Here is an 18,605-nt window from a genome sequence, read left to right as displayed (position 1 = left end):
TCATTCTATGACTACAGGCATAGAACTTGACGTAAACTTTTTACTAAATGAAATACAGGAAGGCCCCACTTATACGGCGGGTTAGGTTCCAGGCTACCGCCGTAAAGCGGAAACCGCCGTAAAGTGGAACACCCTTTTATTTTCCTTGTAAATGCATATAAATGCTAGATAACGTATTTACACTGACATATATTAAATTAGCAATAGAACTAAGCATTAAAAAAAACAATGAAAAGTAAAATTACACACAGTACATTTATTACATACCTTTAATTACTTAATATGAATGTGTGAGAGGTGAGTGGCAATGTAGTTATTGAATCAAATCAGGAGATGGCAGACCATCATCCTCTAATTCTTCAACTAATTTGATTCGTTTTGGAGACTTGTGTGAGGCTTTTGAAGGGGTGTATGTTGATGTTGAAGGCTGTTGAAGGCTAGCTGTTGATGTTGAAGGCTGTTGAATGCTGGCTGTTGATGTTGAAGGTTGGCATGATATTTTCTTAAAGTAGGAAAGCATTGAACTTTGCCTCATGGATTTTTTTTTCCTTTCCCTTAAAATTTCTTTATAGCATGTAACATCATGGGAAAGGGTTGCATTCACTTTTGAACTTCGTTCAAAATTTGGATCAATCTTCTCAAAAATTGCCATTGCTATTTCTATATGGTTAATAGCTTCTTCCAAATCCTGGGTTTTCATTTCTTTAATGGTAACAGGACTATCATCAGGATGGATCTCCTCTTCATGAAATTTCTTTCTTTGCTCTTCAATCAGAAGATCTTGGTCTGTCAGAACCTCATCATGAGAGAGAAGCAATTCTTCCACATCCTCAGGCTCCACTTCCAGTTCTAATTCCCTTGCCATATCAACAACATTTACACACACTTCCCCCACTGGATTCTCAAAACCTTCAAAATCATCCATAAGTTCAGGAATCAGATTCTTCCAAACACCTTTGAGTGTAGTTTCATTAACTTCATTCCATGCATCTCTAATATTTTTAATGCCATCCAAAATTGTGAAACCTTTCCAAAAGGTTTTTAATTTATTTTGTTTAGGCCCAGGCATTTTATCACTGTCTAGGAAATTTACAGCCTTAATGAAAGTTCTTCTTAGGTAATAAGATTTAAAGGCTGCAATTACACCTTGGTCCATCGGCTGCAGTAATGAAGTTGTGTTTGGAGGTATAAAAGCAACATTTATCTCCCTGTACATACCATGTAGAGCTGTAGGGTGGGCAGGGGCATTGTCTAAAACAAGTAAAACATTAAAAGGAATTTTCTTTTCCTTGCAGTAAGCCTCAACTGTAGGCTTAAAATAGTCCGTGAACCAACTTATGAAAAGATTGGCAGTCATCCAAGCTTTCGAATTAGATTTATAATAAACTGGGAGGCTGCCTTTTGCATAGTTCTTTAGGGCCCTAGGATTCTCTGAGTGATAAATCATCATAGGTTTTAACTTGCAGTCACCAGCTGCATTAGCTCCTAGCAAGAGTGTTAGCCTGTCTTTTGCAGCTTTGAAGCCAGGCATTGACTTCTCTTCCTTAGCAATAAATGTCCTAGATGGCATCTTCTTCCAAAATAATGCAGTCTCATCCACATTAAAAATCTGTTGCTTGGTATATCCACCACATTCTATTATCTCGGCTAGTTCAAGTGGATAATTTTCTGCAGCTAAATTGTCAGCGCTTGCAGCTTCACCCTGCACTCTGATGTTGTGAAGTTGACTTCTTTCCTTAAACCTATTAAACCAGCCTCTGCTAGCTGAGAATTTATCTTCAGCAGCTTCCTCCCCTCTCTCAGCCTTCATAGAATTGAAGAGACTTAGGGCTTTGGACTGGATAATGGCTCTGCTTAAAGGCACCTTGTGACTAGTCTGATCATCAATCCACACCATTAAAAGTTTTTCCATGTCAGCAATAAGGTTATCACGTTTTCTTATAACTTTAGTGGTCACTGGTGTAGCACTTTTAACTTCCTGCAACACTTTCTCCTTATTGTTCACAACTGTACTAACTGTTTGACGAGCCAAACCAAGCTTACGTGCTATCTCAGCCATTGACATACCTTGTTCACTAAGTTAATCATTTCTAACTTGGCACTTAAAGTAAGAGGCTTACGACTCTTCTTTTTATCACAACTAAGCTTAGATGCCATCGTCAACGAGAGCCAATTAGTTAACGAAGAGCAAACGAGAGATAACGAGATACACCGCGCTCAGACAGCGTAAACAAACTGAACAGGTTGTGGACGATCACTCGGTCAGGCGTTTGTGAAACTTTTACCTTACAATATTTTTATTATTATTATTATAATAATTAAATCATGAAACAAATACTCTTACACTGTGTACAAGTTAGTACAGAATTATAGCTATAAAGTGAAGGCATACGAAAGGAATATTTTTCTACAGTTATCCCTAGTAACAGGTGACGGGCTAGAGAAAACGTAATTCTTCCGACACTTCTACAAACCGTTTGGTAAACATCTCGTATATATTTGTATAAAATTTTATACTGTGGGTGCATGTATCATGTTTGTGTGTTACATAATGTGTTTCTTATATAATTTTGAAAAAAATATCATAGATAGATTAAGGGAAATGTCTATATTAACGTAATATGCGACATTAATGCGCCCAAGAGATTATTATTATTACTATTATTATTACTATTATTACTATTATTATTATTATTATTATTATTATTATTATTATTATTATTATTATTATTGCATCAAGAGTAGAGAGACTCTTAGTGATTTTAATGTGTACCTACATGAAAGCAGTGTGTAAGTTTATTTAGGTACAGGTATACATAAGTATAATTATCAGAGTATATATAAATTATGAAATAACTTTTAAAAACATTTGAAATTTTGGAGTTTCCAGACAAAATGGAGAGACTTAGTGCTTACTGAGCTCATGGAGAATGTAAACAAACAGGGTGGGGCACGGTGACCGTATTAGAAAGTCAGGTGGGGGGAGCCGTATAGCGAGTTTTGGTCATAATTTGAAATGTCCGTATTAGCGGAACGCTGTAAAGTGAAACGCCGTAAAGCGGGGCCTTCCTGTACATGAATCATACAGTAACTGTAATTACTATACAGCAGACCAAGCAAAGACATTCCTCAGTGCAAACAATAACATAATAACCATCTTTAACTACAATATCAGATCCTTGAGCAAAACATTATGATGGCCTCACAGCATTACTCAATTCCCTTCATTCCAATATATCAATCATCACACTCACAGAAACCTGGCTTAAGCCTGATATTACAGATGTCTGTACCATTCCGGGCTACATGGTCATACACAACTGTAGAACAGACCAGCAAGGGGGAGGAACAGCTATATACTACTCAAATCAACTCGAATGTATCAATAAATCTTACACAAGGGACGAACATGGAGAATATATCATAGCCAAATTTAAATCAAAAGACCTGCAAAAACCCCCTCACAGTTATAAACATCTACAGAGTACCACAGTCAAACATTTATCACTTTAGTGAAAAACTAGGAAACATGATTACTGATGCACACATGAATAAAGACCACTAACAGGAGATTTCAACATAAACATACTACATGACCAGGACCCACAAGTAACTGAATTCACAAACACAATGAGTAACTGCCTGTTGCTACCAGCAATATCTAAACTTACAAGAATCACTGAGACAAGCATCTCTTTAATAGACCACATCTGGACAAACACCATATCCCCTTTAAAATCAGGCATAATCACAGACAACACTACAGACCACTACCCAACCTTTCTCATAACTAATCTGGGCAAACTGCCACAAGACATCACTAAAGTAACCTTCAGACTACATAACAAGACAGCAGTTAACAACTTTATAGCAGCTATGAATAACATCGATTGGCAAAATGAGCTTGAAACATATACAGATATGAATGAATTTATAAATAATGTTCTAAAAAAATAACCAAAGCCTCTGTAACAAACATTGGCCCCAAAAAACTAAACAGATCACAGCAAAGAGACTGAATAGTCCCTGGCTAACACCAAGCATCCTCAAATCCATTAACACAAATCACGAATATGAAAAACAGTATAGAATGGGTCAAATAACTAGAGAACAGTCTGAACGTTACTCGTCAGCACTTACCAGCCTGATAAGAAGATCTAAAAAACTGTATTATGAAAATAGATTACTTAACATCAAAGGTGATATGAGAAAAACCTGGAAAACTATATGAAATTCTTGGAACTAAAAAGTTATCCAAAAACAAAACAATCAATCTAACAAAATCAGATGAACCCCTACTCTCTCGAACTCAAACGGCAAAGAAACTCTATGCTTTCTTCTCCACCATAGGAAAAAATCTAGCAAACAAAATACCAAGCGCAGACACCCGTCCATCAGACTACCTCATAGGTACCTACCCAAATACTCTATTCCTAGCTCCAACCAACCCCATAGAAGTTATGCTCATCATAAACACCCTTAAAAACAAGGCAGGAGACATAAACAACTTGCCTGCTTTTATGTACAAAAAAGCTTCTCAAGTATTGTCACCAATTATTGCTACGCTCTTTAAAAAATCCATTGAATCATCTACCTTCCCAACAATCCTCAAAATAGTGAGGGTCACTCCGATCCACTTGAATAATTATAGATCAATATTTAACTTACCACTGCTCTCTAAAATCTTTGAAAAATTAATTCATAGACGGAACTATTCCTACCTCATCTCACACAACATATTAAACCCTTGTCAGTTTGGATTCAGGAATAATAAAACCACAAATGACACCATCATACACATGCTAGTACTAATATATGCCGCACTCGAAAAGAAGTCCCGCTGGGCATTGTCATTGATTTATATAAAGCTTTCGAGACAGTCGACCATGAACTGCTGTACTCCAAATTAATGCACTATGGTATCAGAGGCCACTCCCTCAACTACCTAAAGTCATACCTTAGTAACAGAACTCAATATGTGTATGCAAACAATGCAAACTCTTCCACCCAACCAATCACAGTAGGAGTCTCACAAGGAAGTGTCCTTGGACCACTCCTCTTTCTCATCTACATCAATGATCTACTGAATACATCACAGCTACTCAAACCCATATTATTTGCAGATGACACTACATATGTCTTATCCCACCCAAACGCAGTCATACTAGGAAACACAGTCAATGCCAAATTGCAGAAAATATCTGCCTGGATGATGACTAATAAACTTACCCTGAATACTGATAAAACCTATTTCATTCAGTTTGGAAACAATGCTGCAAATGATCCAATTAACATAACGCAAAATTGATCATCAGTCACAAGACTCACAGAGGGAAAATTTGTAGGTATCCACTCTCTTGCAAGGCGTAGAATTAGGGGGGATATGATCGAGGTGTATAAATGGAAAACAGGAATAAATAAAGAGGATGTAAATAGTGTGCTGAAAATTTCCAGCCAAGACAGGACTCGCATCAATGGTTTCAAGTTGGAAAAATTCAGATTCAGGAAGGATATAGGAAAGTACTGGTTTGGTAATAGAGTTGTGGATGAGTGGAACAAGCTCCCGAGTACAGTTATTGAGGCTAAAACGTTGTGTAGTTTTAAAAATAGGTTAGATAAATACATGAGTGGGTGTGGGTGGGTGTGAGTTGGACCTGACTAGCATGTGCTGCTGGGTCTGGTACAGTGCTCCATCCTTGAGTGGGGATGACCAGACTGGGTGGGTCATTGGGATAATCCGGGGGTGGGTCATTGGTCTAATCCGGGGGGAGGGGACATGGACCTGCTCCGCATGGGTCAGTAGGCCTGTTGCAGTGTTCCTTCTTTCTTATGTTCTTATGTTTGACATTAGCCTTAAGTCCCAGACACACATACAACAAATCACCAAGAAAATCTCCAAGACTGTAGACATACTATCAAAGATAAGGTACTACGTTCCACAATCAGCTCTCCTGGCACTGTACCATTCACTCATATACCCTTATCTTACATATGGAATTTGTGTATGGGGATCAACAGTATGCAATCACCTAAAACCCCTAATAACCCAGCAAAAGGCAGCAGTAAGAATGATCACAAATTCCCACTCCCGCCATCATACTACACCAATTTTCAAAAGTCTGAATTTGCTCACCATTAAGAACATCCATACTTATTCATGTGCCTACTACATACACAGAACAATACACACAAATATAAACCCTCCACTTAAACTTCTCCTCACCAACTTAAACAGGACACATGACCACAACACAAGACACAGATCTCTTTTTGATATACCTCGTGTCCATATCACACTGTGTAAAAACTCTATGCACATAAAGGGCCCTAAAGTATGAAATTCATTACCAGAAAATATTAAAGTAACCCAGTCTGAAAATCAATTTAAGACTCTTATCAAAAGCCACTTAATCACCCTAGACTAAATGCTAAATACTCAGTACACACATACTCATGTATGTACTCCCACATCATAACTTCAACAATCACTTTGAACCTGTTATCCATTGTTTAGTTTAATATGTTTATTATGCACCCCATACCCATCCTGTGGGCGGTAGTCAAAAGATTACAGAGGTACATAATTGGTCCAGGGACTGGACTCCAAAGTTTTGATAGCTGAGCAAGTTACAGAGGTAATGAACTCACAATTTACAAAGGTAATGAACTCACAATTTACAAAGGTAATGAACTCACAATTTACAAAGGTAATGAACTCCAGGTAAGTCTGGTCACAATCATGACAAGTTACAAAGGTATTTACAGATTACAGAGGTACGTAATGGGTCCAGGGACTGGGCCCCCAAAGTTTTGATAGCTGAACTAGGTACAAAGGCAATGAGCTCACAAGTTACAAAGGTAATGAATTCTGTAGAATGGTTACTTACGTTTATACTTTGGCTACATTCATGAACAAATTATAGAGTAATGAGCAATTCACACTTCCACACCCGGTCACAACTGTAATGAGTTATTGGTGCAAATATTGATTGTTGAGTCACACACACCACACACACACACACACACACACACACACACACACACACACACACACACACACACACACACACACACACACACACATTGACATGAATATAATTGAATCATTGTTTTTGCAAAAAGCATTTTTGAATATATGAATATATCTTTTGTCTTGTACAAATTAGATTCACTTACAATTAATAATCTACTGTACAACTATGAAATAATTACTATCCTACTGTACAACTATGATATAATCCTTAGTGTTAAGTAGTCTTTAAGCCAATAATGTTAAGTTGGCCCATAATGCCTAGGCATAACAGAAACACTCTTTGCATTGCAACCCACTATTGTAAATACAAAATCTCAATGTACTGTTTGCAAAGACATAAAATATATAAATAAATAAAATTAGAGTGAATTGAATGGCCTGTTTTGGTGTCATCAGCAAATTTGCTTATGTCGCTATTTATTCCCTCATCTATGTCACTTACGTAAATTGTGAACAACAAAGGGCCCGATACTGACCCCTGCGGAACACTGCTTGTGACATGCCCCCATTCTGATTTTCCCCATTTATGCAAACTCTCTGCTGCCTATTTGTCAGCCATGCCTCTACCCAGAAAAAAATTTTTCCTCCTATTCCGTGTGCCTTAAGTTTCCTCAATATCCTCTGATGTGGAACTCTACCGAAAGCCTTACTGAAGTCCATATGTACAATATCATATTCATTACGATGATCTACCTCCTCAAACACCTTAATGAAAAAAGTTAGTAAATTTGTAAGACAGGAACTTCCCTTTGTAAAGCCATGTTGAGATTCATTAATCAGTTTATGCCTATCAATATGGCTACAAATTTTTTCGGCAATTATTGATTCCATAAATTTTCCCACTATGGAGGTAAGGCTTATTGGCCTATAGTTTGAAGCTAAGGACTTGTCACCTGCCTTGTAAATAGGTATTACATTTGCCATTTTCCACTTGTCAGGCACTATGCCAGTTTGTAGTGATATGTTGAAAAGATTAGCCAAAGGTTTGCTAAGTTCTTCTTTCCATTCCTTTAACACCCTTGCAAACAGTTCATCAGGGCCTGGGGATTTGTTAGGTTTTAATTTCTCTATTTGTCTGAGGACCATGTCACTAGTTACCACAATTGTGCATAATTTATTATCATCCTGTTCTATATAATCTATTATTTCAGGAATTTCACTAGTATTTTCTTGGGTAAAAACTGAGAGGAAGTAGGTATTGAGAATTTCACACATATCCTTATCACTGTCAGTGATCTGACCAGAATTACTCTTAAGTGGGCCTATCTTGTCCCTAATCTCACTTCTGCATACCTGAAAGAACCCTTTTGGGTTAGTCTTTGAATCCCTTGCAACCTTAGCCTCATAATCCCTTTTTGCTTTTCTTATACCTTTTTCTATTTCTCTCTCTAAATGAATACAGTGGACCCCCGCCTTATGAATGCATCGTGTTACGTTAAATCCTCCATACGAAGCATTTGAACGCAAAAATTTTGCCTGGCCTCACGATAAAAAACTCGCCTCACATGATTCATCTGGGACGCATCCCACGTGTGGCCTCAGCACCAGTGTTTACAAGCCAGCCAGTGCGGTTGCATCTACGCATACATTCGGTACATTTCACATTATCCCAGTGTTTTTAGTGCTTGTAACTGCAAAATAAGTCACCATGGACCCCAAGAAAGCTTCTAGTGCCATCCCTCTAGTAAAAGGGGTGAGAATTAGTATGGAATTGAAAAAAGAGATTAAGGAAATGTGTGTAAAGTGGGTTGAACTGCAAACCTTTACGGATGAAAATCACCCTGACACAGCTACTGCAAGCCATGTTGGTAACCTGTACAATGACAATGTTATGGCCCATTTTAGGAAAGTCTTAAAGGAACAGGAGGTACAGAGCTCTATGGATAGATTTGTTGTGCGACAGAGGTTCACTGACTCTCAAACTGGTCCTAGTGGCATTAAAATAAGAAGGGAAGTAACCCCGGAAAAGGACTTGCTTCCTCAAGTCCTAATGGAAGGGGATTCCCCTTCTAAACAATAACTTCCACACTCTCCCCTCCTCCCATCCCATCAATCATCACCAGATCTTCAATAAAGGTAAGTGTCATGTATTCTATTCTTAGTAGAGTAGTAATTGTGCATGTCTTCTTCAGTTTCTGTATTAAAATTAATATTTCATGTGGTAAAAATTTTTTTTTTTCATGCTTTGGGGTGTCAGGAACGGATTAACTTGATTTCCATTATTTCTTATGGGGAAAATTAATTCGGCTAATGATAATTTCGGCTTAAGATGAGCTCTCAAGAACGGATTAATATTGTAAGGCGGGGGTCCACTGTATATTGATTTCTTAACTACCTATCCCCTCTTTTGATATGCCAATATATGCCTCTCTTTTGACCAATGAGATTTTTTAATCTATCGTTCATCAATTTGGGATCATTCTTGTTAGATCTAATTTCCCTACTTGGAACAAAAGTTGTCTGGGCAGCTAGAACTATGCTCTGAAAAATGTCATATAGGCAAACAAGATCACCTACCTGACCCATAGTCAGGTCATCCTAATTTAGCCCACCCAGGTAATTTTTCATTCCCATGAAATCAGCCAAGCGAAAGTCTGGGATAGATTTGATTGCAGTTATCTGGGTAATTCCATGATATATTGAAACTAAGTGATTTGTGATCACTTTCCCCAGGCTCGTCATTAACCCTTTGACTGTTTCCGACGTATAAATACGTCTTACGAGCCAATGTTTCTGACGTATTTATACGCACAAATTCTAGCGGCTTCAAATCGAGCACCAAAGGCCTGGTAGGCCTACACGGGAGAGAATGGGTCTCAGTGGTCGGTGTGCACCCTGTGAAAAAAATCTGGGACCTAGCGGTGCATTGTGGGAACGCCATGTTGTCAGTCCATTTTCACCATGCCTCTCGGTAAGAAGTTCCTCACTCCTCGGCGGATTGGAGGTCTTTTGTTCCCAAGTGATAGCTCTAACAGCGATGAAAATGTCAGTGACAGTGAATTCAAGGGTTTTCAAGTGAGTGTTACCGAAAAAAGTGCCCAGGATAACGTAAATAGTGACGAAAACCCAGATGACCCACAACCTTCGACCTCTGGTGCTGTGCCGGCTTGTTCACGTTCACGTTCGCCTGTACCAGGACGAAAGAGGAAACTATTTGGTCGTGTACAACACCCTGATGATAGCAGTGATAGTGATAGTGATTTCAAGGTCATTGAAAGCAGTTCTAGTGACAGTGAGAGTGAATATTCCCCAGTGAAGCGCCAGTATGTACGACGTAGCATGCGGTCTGGTAGTGTTTCATATGTTGTTCCAAGGGGAAGGAGAAACTCTGGGAGCACATCCTGTGGCCCAACACCACGACCTGATAGCGACGATGACGATATTGTAACGATGGGTATGAATGGTGACAGTGAGGGAGGAGGCAGTGGTGGTGATAGTGAGGGTGGCACGGCCCATGTGGCACCATCACCGGGCCACGCTACTAGCCACGCGGCTGACTCAGCAGAACAACCAGCCTCACCCTACCCCACACTGCCACAACCTGCACCACCACAACCTGCACAGCCACAACCACAGTACAATATCCAGACCCCACCAGCAGACCGCATCTGGGATTGGCAGGATGGTGACGAGTTTGTTCCCAATCCCCATGACTTTGATGAAACACAAAGTGGAATAAAGCCATCTTGTCCACTTGGGAACAATGCCAGTGAACTGGACTGCTTTGAGTTATTTTTTGATGAACCCCTGATGGACATCATTGTCAGGGAAACAAATACATACTGTGATTACACCATGGCAAATACAATTCTCTCACCAAAATCACGGCTACACAAGTGGAAGGAGACAACTGTGGCAGAGATGTACCTGTTTTTTGCCACAATAATGCTTATGCCACATGTGTATAAGCACACTGTCACCACATACTGGACAACAGATCGCCTGATTTCAACTCCAGGTTTTAGTGACATTATAGGTGTCAATCGTTTCCTGATACTGTTACGTATGTTACACTTTTCAGACAAAACCAGGCCTGACAGAAGCGACAGGTTATATAAGATAAGAAATGTGTTTATGTACCTGAAACAAAAGTGCTGCATGTATTTTTATCCCTTCAGGAAGCTTGTTATTGATGAGTCCTTGATTTTATTCAAAGGAAGACTCTCATTCAAGCAATATATACCAAGCAAGAGGAAACGCTTTGGTATAAAGCTATTTGTACTGTGTGATTGCAGAAGTGGTCTTGTTTTAGATATTATTGTGTACACTGGCAGTAATACTTTGAGAGATACCATGAAGTTATTGGGTATCTCTGGTGATGTGGTTCGAACAATGATGGAACCATATCTTGGTAAGGGGCATATGTTATTTACTGATAACTGGTACACAAGCCCCTTACTCAGTGATTTCTTGCGAGTGAACTTGACAGACGCGTGTGGCACAGTGCGTGGTAATCGCAAACATATGCCAAGGTTCGACGCTGGCACTCGCAGAGGTGAGGTGCAAGCCTTTGCTGCCAATGACATCATGGCATTTCGGTGGCATGACAAACGTGATGTCACATTGTTGACATCAGTTCACACAAACGAAATGGTACCCAGTGGCAGGGACAACAGAGAGACCAATGAACCCATTCTAAAGCCTGCAGCTGTCATGGACTACAACCTCAATATGCGCTTAGTGGACAAATGTGACATGCAGATTGGGTTTGCAGACTGTGTACGCAAGAGTTATAAGTGGTATATCAAACTTTTTTTCCATCTTGTTGATATCTCTATGCTAAATGCTTATAACATATACAAGTTGAAGACCAACAAAACACCAAAATATGGTGAATTTTGCCTGTCAGTAATCAGACAAATAATTGCAAAGTACCAAGGAGCAACTCCTGCAATAGACCAGCGCCCACAGACGTCATCTCGTATGAGGCCTGGTGATCACTACCCCATACAACTGCCTCCTACTACTGCCAAGAAAAATGCTCAGAGGAGGTGTTATGTATGTATGCATACCACAAAACGCCCACAAACACGCAGAGACACTCGTTTTATGTGTGAGGAGTGTGAAGTGCCCCTCTGCATATACCCATGTTTCAAAGAGTTCCACAAGCTGCAGCAGTTCTAGGAACGTGGTTAGTGACTGTACATATGTATATATATTATGGAACAATAGTAATAAACATTGTTTTGTATTGTTTGTTTGTGTAAACAAAGTGTATACACAAACTAATAGTGATAAAGTTTGTTCTGTTATTGTGTTGTAAATAATGAGTGTATATTTGAACAATGCACCTTACATTGGTCTCACGGGCCACATAAGTTACCTGGAAAAGAAAAATATTGAAAAATGCAAGAAACCTTTGAATTAGAGTAAATAAAAGAATACCGGGTGGGCGGCAGTCGCTGCTGTTGCCGTACGCACGTCAATTTCTGCAAACTTTGCGGCTCTATATCTCGGTAAGTACTGATGGCAAAAATATTTTTTTAGGCTTAAAACACTAGTAAAAATATTCCTAACATTTTCATAAGAAAAAATAATTTTTTTTTTTTTCTAATATTTGGCGACATAGAATGACAGTTTCAGAGAGGGCCCTGAAACAGTCAAAGGGTTAATCTCAAGATTATTAATTAGTAATTCTTTGTTGGCAAGAGTCAAGTCAAGCAGATTGTCTCCTCTAGTTGGTTCTGTCACAAACTGTTTAAAAAATCAATCCTGAACCATATCAAGAAAATCACTAGACTCGAGATTTCCTGTCATATTGTTCCAATCAATTTGTCTAAAGTTAAAATCTCCCATTAACACAACATTTTCATATCTAGATGCCTTATGAATTTTGTCCCCTAACAGCTTACTGCACTCCCTATCAAGGTATGGGGGCCTATAAATCACACCCAAAATCAATTTGTCACGACTCTCGAGAAACCGTAGCCAAGCATATTCTTTGTTCGATGTTTCTAATCTTATATCATTTAAGTTGGATAAATTTAGATTTAGAAAGTACATAGGTAAGTACTGGTTTTCTAATAGAGTTGTGGATGCATGGAACAATCTTCCCAGTAGGGTGATTGAGGCTTTAAAAAGAGATTGGACAAATATATGAGTGGGAGGGTCTGGGTTTGATTTGTGTCATTGGGTACGGGAGTAAATTCTTGGGTAGCTTTGGGTAGAGGCCATTTTGATAAGGACCTGCTTTGTATGGGCCAGTAGGCCTTCTGCAGTGTTCCTCCATTCTTATGTTCTTATGTAATCTGTTTGCCTTATTATGTATGCTTAGGCATTGCTGTCTTGGTTTAAGGTTGCTGCTTATCATAACCCTCAAGTCCTTTTCGCAATCTGTATGGCTAAGTTCTGCATTATTTAACTTACAAGTGCTAGGGTTGTGGACACTCCCGAGCTTCTGAACCTTGCATTTATCTACATTGAACTGCATCTGCCACTTTTCTGACCAGTTACTGAGTTTGTCTAAATCCTCCTGAAGTTCCCTGATATATGCGTTTGAATCAGTTGTCCTAGCTAACTTTGTATCATCGGCGAATTTGCTCATTACACCAGTAATTCCCTCATCAAGATCATTGATATATATTATAAGCAACAACGGGCCTAAGACAGGACAACAATATACCATCTCAAACGAACATGATTTCTCTACCTTCCTTAGAAAAGCTGACATTTCTGTAACAGATTAGATAAGTGCCCTCAATACATATATACGTGTGGTGCATATAGTGTACGTTACTATTATATTGTGCATTATTATTTTTATTATTTTTCATCACTAGCTAATGCCAACTACATCCAATACTCTATACTTCTTTCTTACTGCTATTAATTGCTCATAATTTTAAATTACAAGTCAAATCTTACTCCAAATTAATAATATTCATTATTCTTACCTGTCCATTTAATTTTGTTTATCACTACTTGTTTTTTAGTCACTTTTCATTATGTATGCAATTAGTATATATTCCAATTACTTTTTTGCAAGTACCAAAACTATCTTTTGCTAGCTAGTACCAACTACCTCATTTTTTTTTTACTTTTTATTGTGCAATAAACTGCTCAATTTATTTAATATTACAAATCAGATCTTACTCCTAAACCAATATTATTTCATAGTGACCATCTGTCCATTTAACTTTGTTTACCATTACTTAATTTTAGTCCCTTATATATTTTCTCCTTTATTTTAGCTTTATATAACTACCCTAGTTTATATATTCACAATTGTTAAAATAATCAAGGTGCTATTCTCAGGTGCTAAAGTAGAATAAGTTCACAATTTTGCCATTATATTCCAAAGCTCATTTATTTGATTACCACTTTATTGTTCACCACAACTTATATTAGTCCCTTTTATATTATAATTTTATACTATAATTCTAACTTTAAAGAATTACCTTTATAGTACTACCTAATATCATATTCCCAAGCTCCATTATTTGATCATCACTTTATTTGTATTAGTCCCTTTTATATCGTCTCCCTTATTTTAGCTTTAAAAAAAAAAAAAAAAAAACTACCTTAGCTCATTATTTTACATTTGTTAAATAATTCAGGTGCTATTTTTTAGCTTAAGACTATTTACTTTGTTTTATACTTAATTCTAACTATAGATTCACTACAAATCTTATGATTACAAGCATTGATCCTGATACCAACCTCTTATTTAATGACTTAAATGAATCAAACAGTTACTGTAATTACTACACTGCAGAACCATCAATGGCACTTCTCAGTGCCAACAACAACATAACTATCTTTAACTACAATATCAGATCTTTAAGCAAGCATTATGATGACCTCATAGCATTACTAAATTCCTTACATGCCAATATGTCCATCATTACACTAACTGAAACCTGGCTAAAGCCTGATAGTACAGATGTCTATGCCATTCCTGGTTACACAGCCATACACAACTGTAGGCCAGACCAACAAGGGGGTGGCACAGCCATATACTACTCAGACCAACTAGAATGTATCACTAATACTTGCACAAGGGATGAACATGGGGAATATATAATAGCTAAATTCAAATCCAAATACCTACAAAACCTCTCACATTGATAAACATCTACAGAGTTCCACAGTCAAGCATTAGCCAATTTAGTCAAAACCTAGGAAGTATGATAACTGATGCATGCATGAACAAAGATCACTTACTACTCTCAGGTGACTTCAATATAAATCTCCTGCAAGACCAGGACCCACACGTTACTGAATTCACAAACACAATGAGTAACTGTATGTTGCTACCAACAGTAACAAAACCTACAAGAGTTACAGAGACTAGTGTTTCCCTACTTGACCACATCTGGACCAACACCATATCCCCTTTAAAATCAGGCATAATTACAGATAATACCACAGACCACTACCCTACTTTCCTCATAACAACTCTTGGTAAACTACCCCAAGACACTACTAAAGTCACCTTCAGACTTCACAATGAGGCAGCCATTAATAACTTCACAACAGCAGTAGCAAACATTGACTGGCACACTGAGCTAGAAATCAATACAGATATTGACGAATGTATTAATAATTTTCTAAAAAAGACCCAATACCTCTATAATAAACACTGCCCTAAAAAAACTAAACAGATGACAGCTAAGAGACTGAACAGTCCCTGGCTAACACCCAGCATTCTCAAATCCATAAATACAAAACACCAATATGAAAAACAGTACAGAATGGGTCACATAACCAGAGACCAAACAAAACGTTGCTCGTCAATCCTAACCAGCCTGATAAGAAGGGCAAAAAAATTGTATTATGAGAACAGATTATCCAACTTACGAGGTGATATAAAAAAGACCTGGAAAACCCTATCAGAAATTCTGGGAACAAAAAAGATATCACGAAATAGCGAAATAAAATTAGCAAAATCAGATGAATACCCAACTCCCACCAACAGAAACAGCAAACAGACTCAATGATTTCTTCTCCACTATAGGACAAAACCTTGCCAATAAAATCCCAAGCTCAGATACCCCACCAAATGACTACCTCACCGGCAACTACCCGAACACACTGTTCCTAGCTCTGACTAACCCATACGAAGTCTCCCTTATTATCAATGCACTAAAAAACAAGGCAGGAGATTTAAATACCTTACCACCCTTTATATACAAAAAAGTGTCACAAGTGCTATCACCAATCATTGCAACACTCTTTAACAAATCCATTGAATCCTCCACCTTCCCTACAGTACTCAAAATAGCAAGGGTCACCCCGGTCCACAAAGGAGGAGACCAAACAGAGTTGAATAACTATAGGCCAATATCCAACTTACACCCTCTCTCAAAAATCTTCGAAAAATTAATTCATAAACGAATCTACTCCTACCTTATCTCCCAAAACATACTCAACCCCTGCCAATTTGGATTCAGGCCTAATAAAAATACTAATGATGCTATTATACACATGCTAGAACATATATACACTGCAATAGAGAAAAAAGAAGTCCCACTGGGGATCTTCATTGACTTACGTAAAGCTTTTGATACAGTTGACCATGACTTGCTCCACGTAAAATTGTCACACTATGGTATAAGAGGGCACTCCCTCAACTACCTCAAGTCATACCTCAGCAACAGACGCCAATATGTGTACGCAAATGGGGCAAACTCTTCTGCACAACCAATTACAGTTGGTGTCCCACAGGGAAGTGTCCTTGGCCCTCTTCTCTTTCTCCTATACATAAATGACCTTCCAAATGCTTCGCAATTACTCAAACCCACACTTTTTGCAGATGACACTACATACGTCTTCTCTCACCCGAGCCCAGTCACGCTAGCCAATACTGTAAACACCGAATTACAGAAAATATCTACCTGGATGAGGACTAACAAACTTACACTAAACATTGACAAAACCTACTTCATTCAGTTTGGTAACAGAGCTACAGATGTCCCTCTTAACATAATGATAAACGGATCACCTATCACAAAGCTAACAGAGGGAAAATTCTTAGGAATCCACCTTGATAATAGACTCAAATTTCATACACATATACAACAAATTTCTAAAAAAATTTCCAAGACTGTAGGCATACTATCGAAGATACGGTACTATGCTCCACAGTCAGCCCTCCTGGCCCTATATCACTCTCTTATTTACCCCTATCTCACCTATGGAATTTGTGCATGGGGCTCAACAACAATTAACTATCTGAGACCACTAATTACCCAACAAAAGGCTGCAGTTAGAATGATAACAAATTCTCACTACAGGCAGCACACTCCACCAATATTCAATACACTAAACCTACTCACCATACAAAACATCCATACTTATTACTGCACCTATTACATACATAGAACACTTAACTCTGATATTAACCCTCCCCTCAAACATCTCCTTGCCAACCTCAACAGAACACATGACCATAAAACAAGGCACAGATCACTCTTTGATGTTCCTCGTGTCCATCTCACACTATGCAAAAACTCAATGCACATAAAAGGCCCTAAAATCTGGAATTCATTACCTGTAAATATAAAAGAAACACTACCTGTTTATAAATTCAAGTCTCTTCTCAAAGATCACTTACTCACCCTAAACCAAACAAACACTGAATAACTGAACCTTATAAATTATATATCTTAAATGTTTCTCACAATTATATCACATAAATGTTAAACCTAAAACCCAATCTAACTTTACTATTTTTTAAATACACTACCTAACAGAATACTCCATTCTACTGAATGTACAACAATGCATGCAACCATATGACCTGTCTTTGTAATACTCACTTGTGCTTTATAGTAATCTGTTTACATTAATGTTTTATCACTGATTTCATCATTGCTTAGTTAATCTTAAGTTAATTTTAAGCCAGCCCGTAATGCTATGCATAGTATAAGTGGCTTTGGCATGCTGCTCTTATCTGTATTTTTTTTTTTTGTACCTCTGTATGTGTGCTCAAATTGTAAATAAATAAATAAATAAATAAATAAATAAAGACTGATCCCTGTGAAATGCCACTTGTTACAGATCCCCACTCGGATTTAACCCCATTTATGCACACTCTCTGCTTCCTATTGATGAGCCAGGACTCTATCCGTGAGAGCACTTTTTCCCCAATGCCATGAGCTGCCACTTCCTTTAACCCTTTCAGGGTCGACAGGCCCTCTCCCAGACTTGTTCTCAGGGTTGAAAAATTTTCCCCCAAAAAAAAAAAAAAATTATTTTTTCTTATGAAAAGGTAGATTTTTTTTTTAAATCTTATAGGCTAAATAAAAAATTTTTACCATCAATACTGACTGAGATATGGAGGCGTGAAGTTGACAGAAAATGACCATCATACGGCAACATCGCCGACTGCTTGTCACCCGGTTTTAGCATATTTAGTTTTTGTGGTATTATTTTCTATTATTATTTTTTTTTCAAGTAACTTTTATGTTCTATGAGACCAATATGAGCACTATTTTGTAAGTTTTTTCTCTTTATTTACTACACAATAACTGCACAAACACTGTTGTCGCTATATTGTTTATAAAAGTTGTTTACACACTCAAACGATATAAAATGTTGTTTATTACTATTTTTCTATATTTTATATACA

General features: G+C 37.8%; 1 protein-coding gene and 1 pseudogene across 4 annotated transcripts in view; one reads left to right on the top strand and one right to left on the bottom strand.

The window, feature by feature from the left end:
* LOC128694780 (UPF0696 protein C11orf68 homolog) overlaps positions 1 to 18,605 on the top strand; it is a 213,308-nt gene that overhangs the window by 124,474 nt on the left and 70,229 nt on the right. The gene's annotated exons all lie outside the window — the stretch shown is intronic.
* Positions 57 to 2,291, bottom strand: LOC138851207 (tigger transposable element-derived protein 1-like; annotated as a pseudogene).

The sequence above is a fragment of the Cherax quadricarinatus genome, unplaced genomic scaffold (genome assembly GCF_038502225.1).
Source record: "Cherax quadricarinatus isolate ZL_2023a unplaced genomic scaffold, ASM3850222v1 Contig103, whole genome shotgun sequence".
NCBI classification, from domain to species: Eukaryota; Metazoa; Arthropoda; class Malacostraca; order Decapoda; family Parastacidae; genus Cherax; species Cherax quadricarinatus.
Note: the sequence above shows the minus strand (reverse complement) of the source record. Positions and strands in the feature narration are given on the sequence as shown.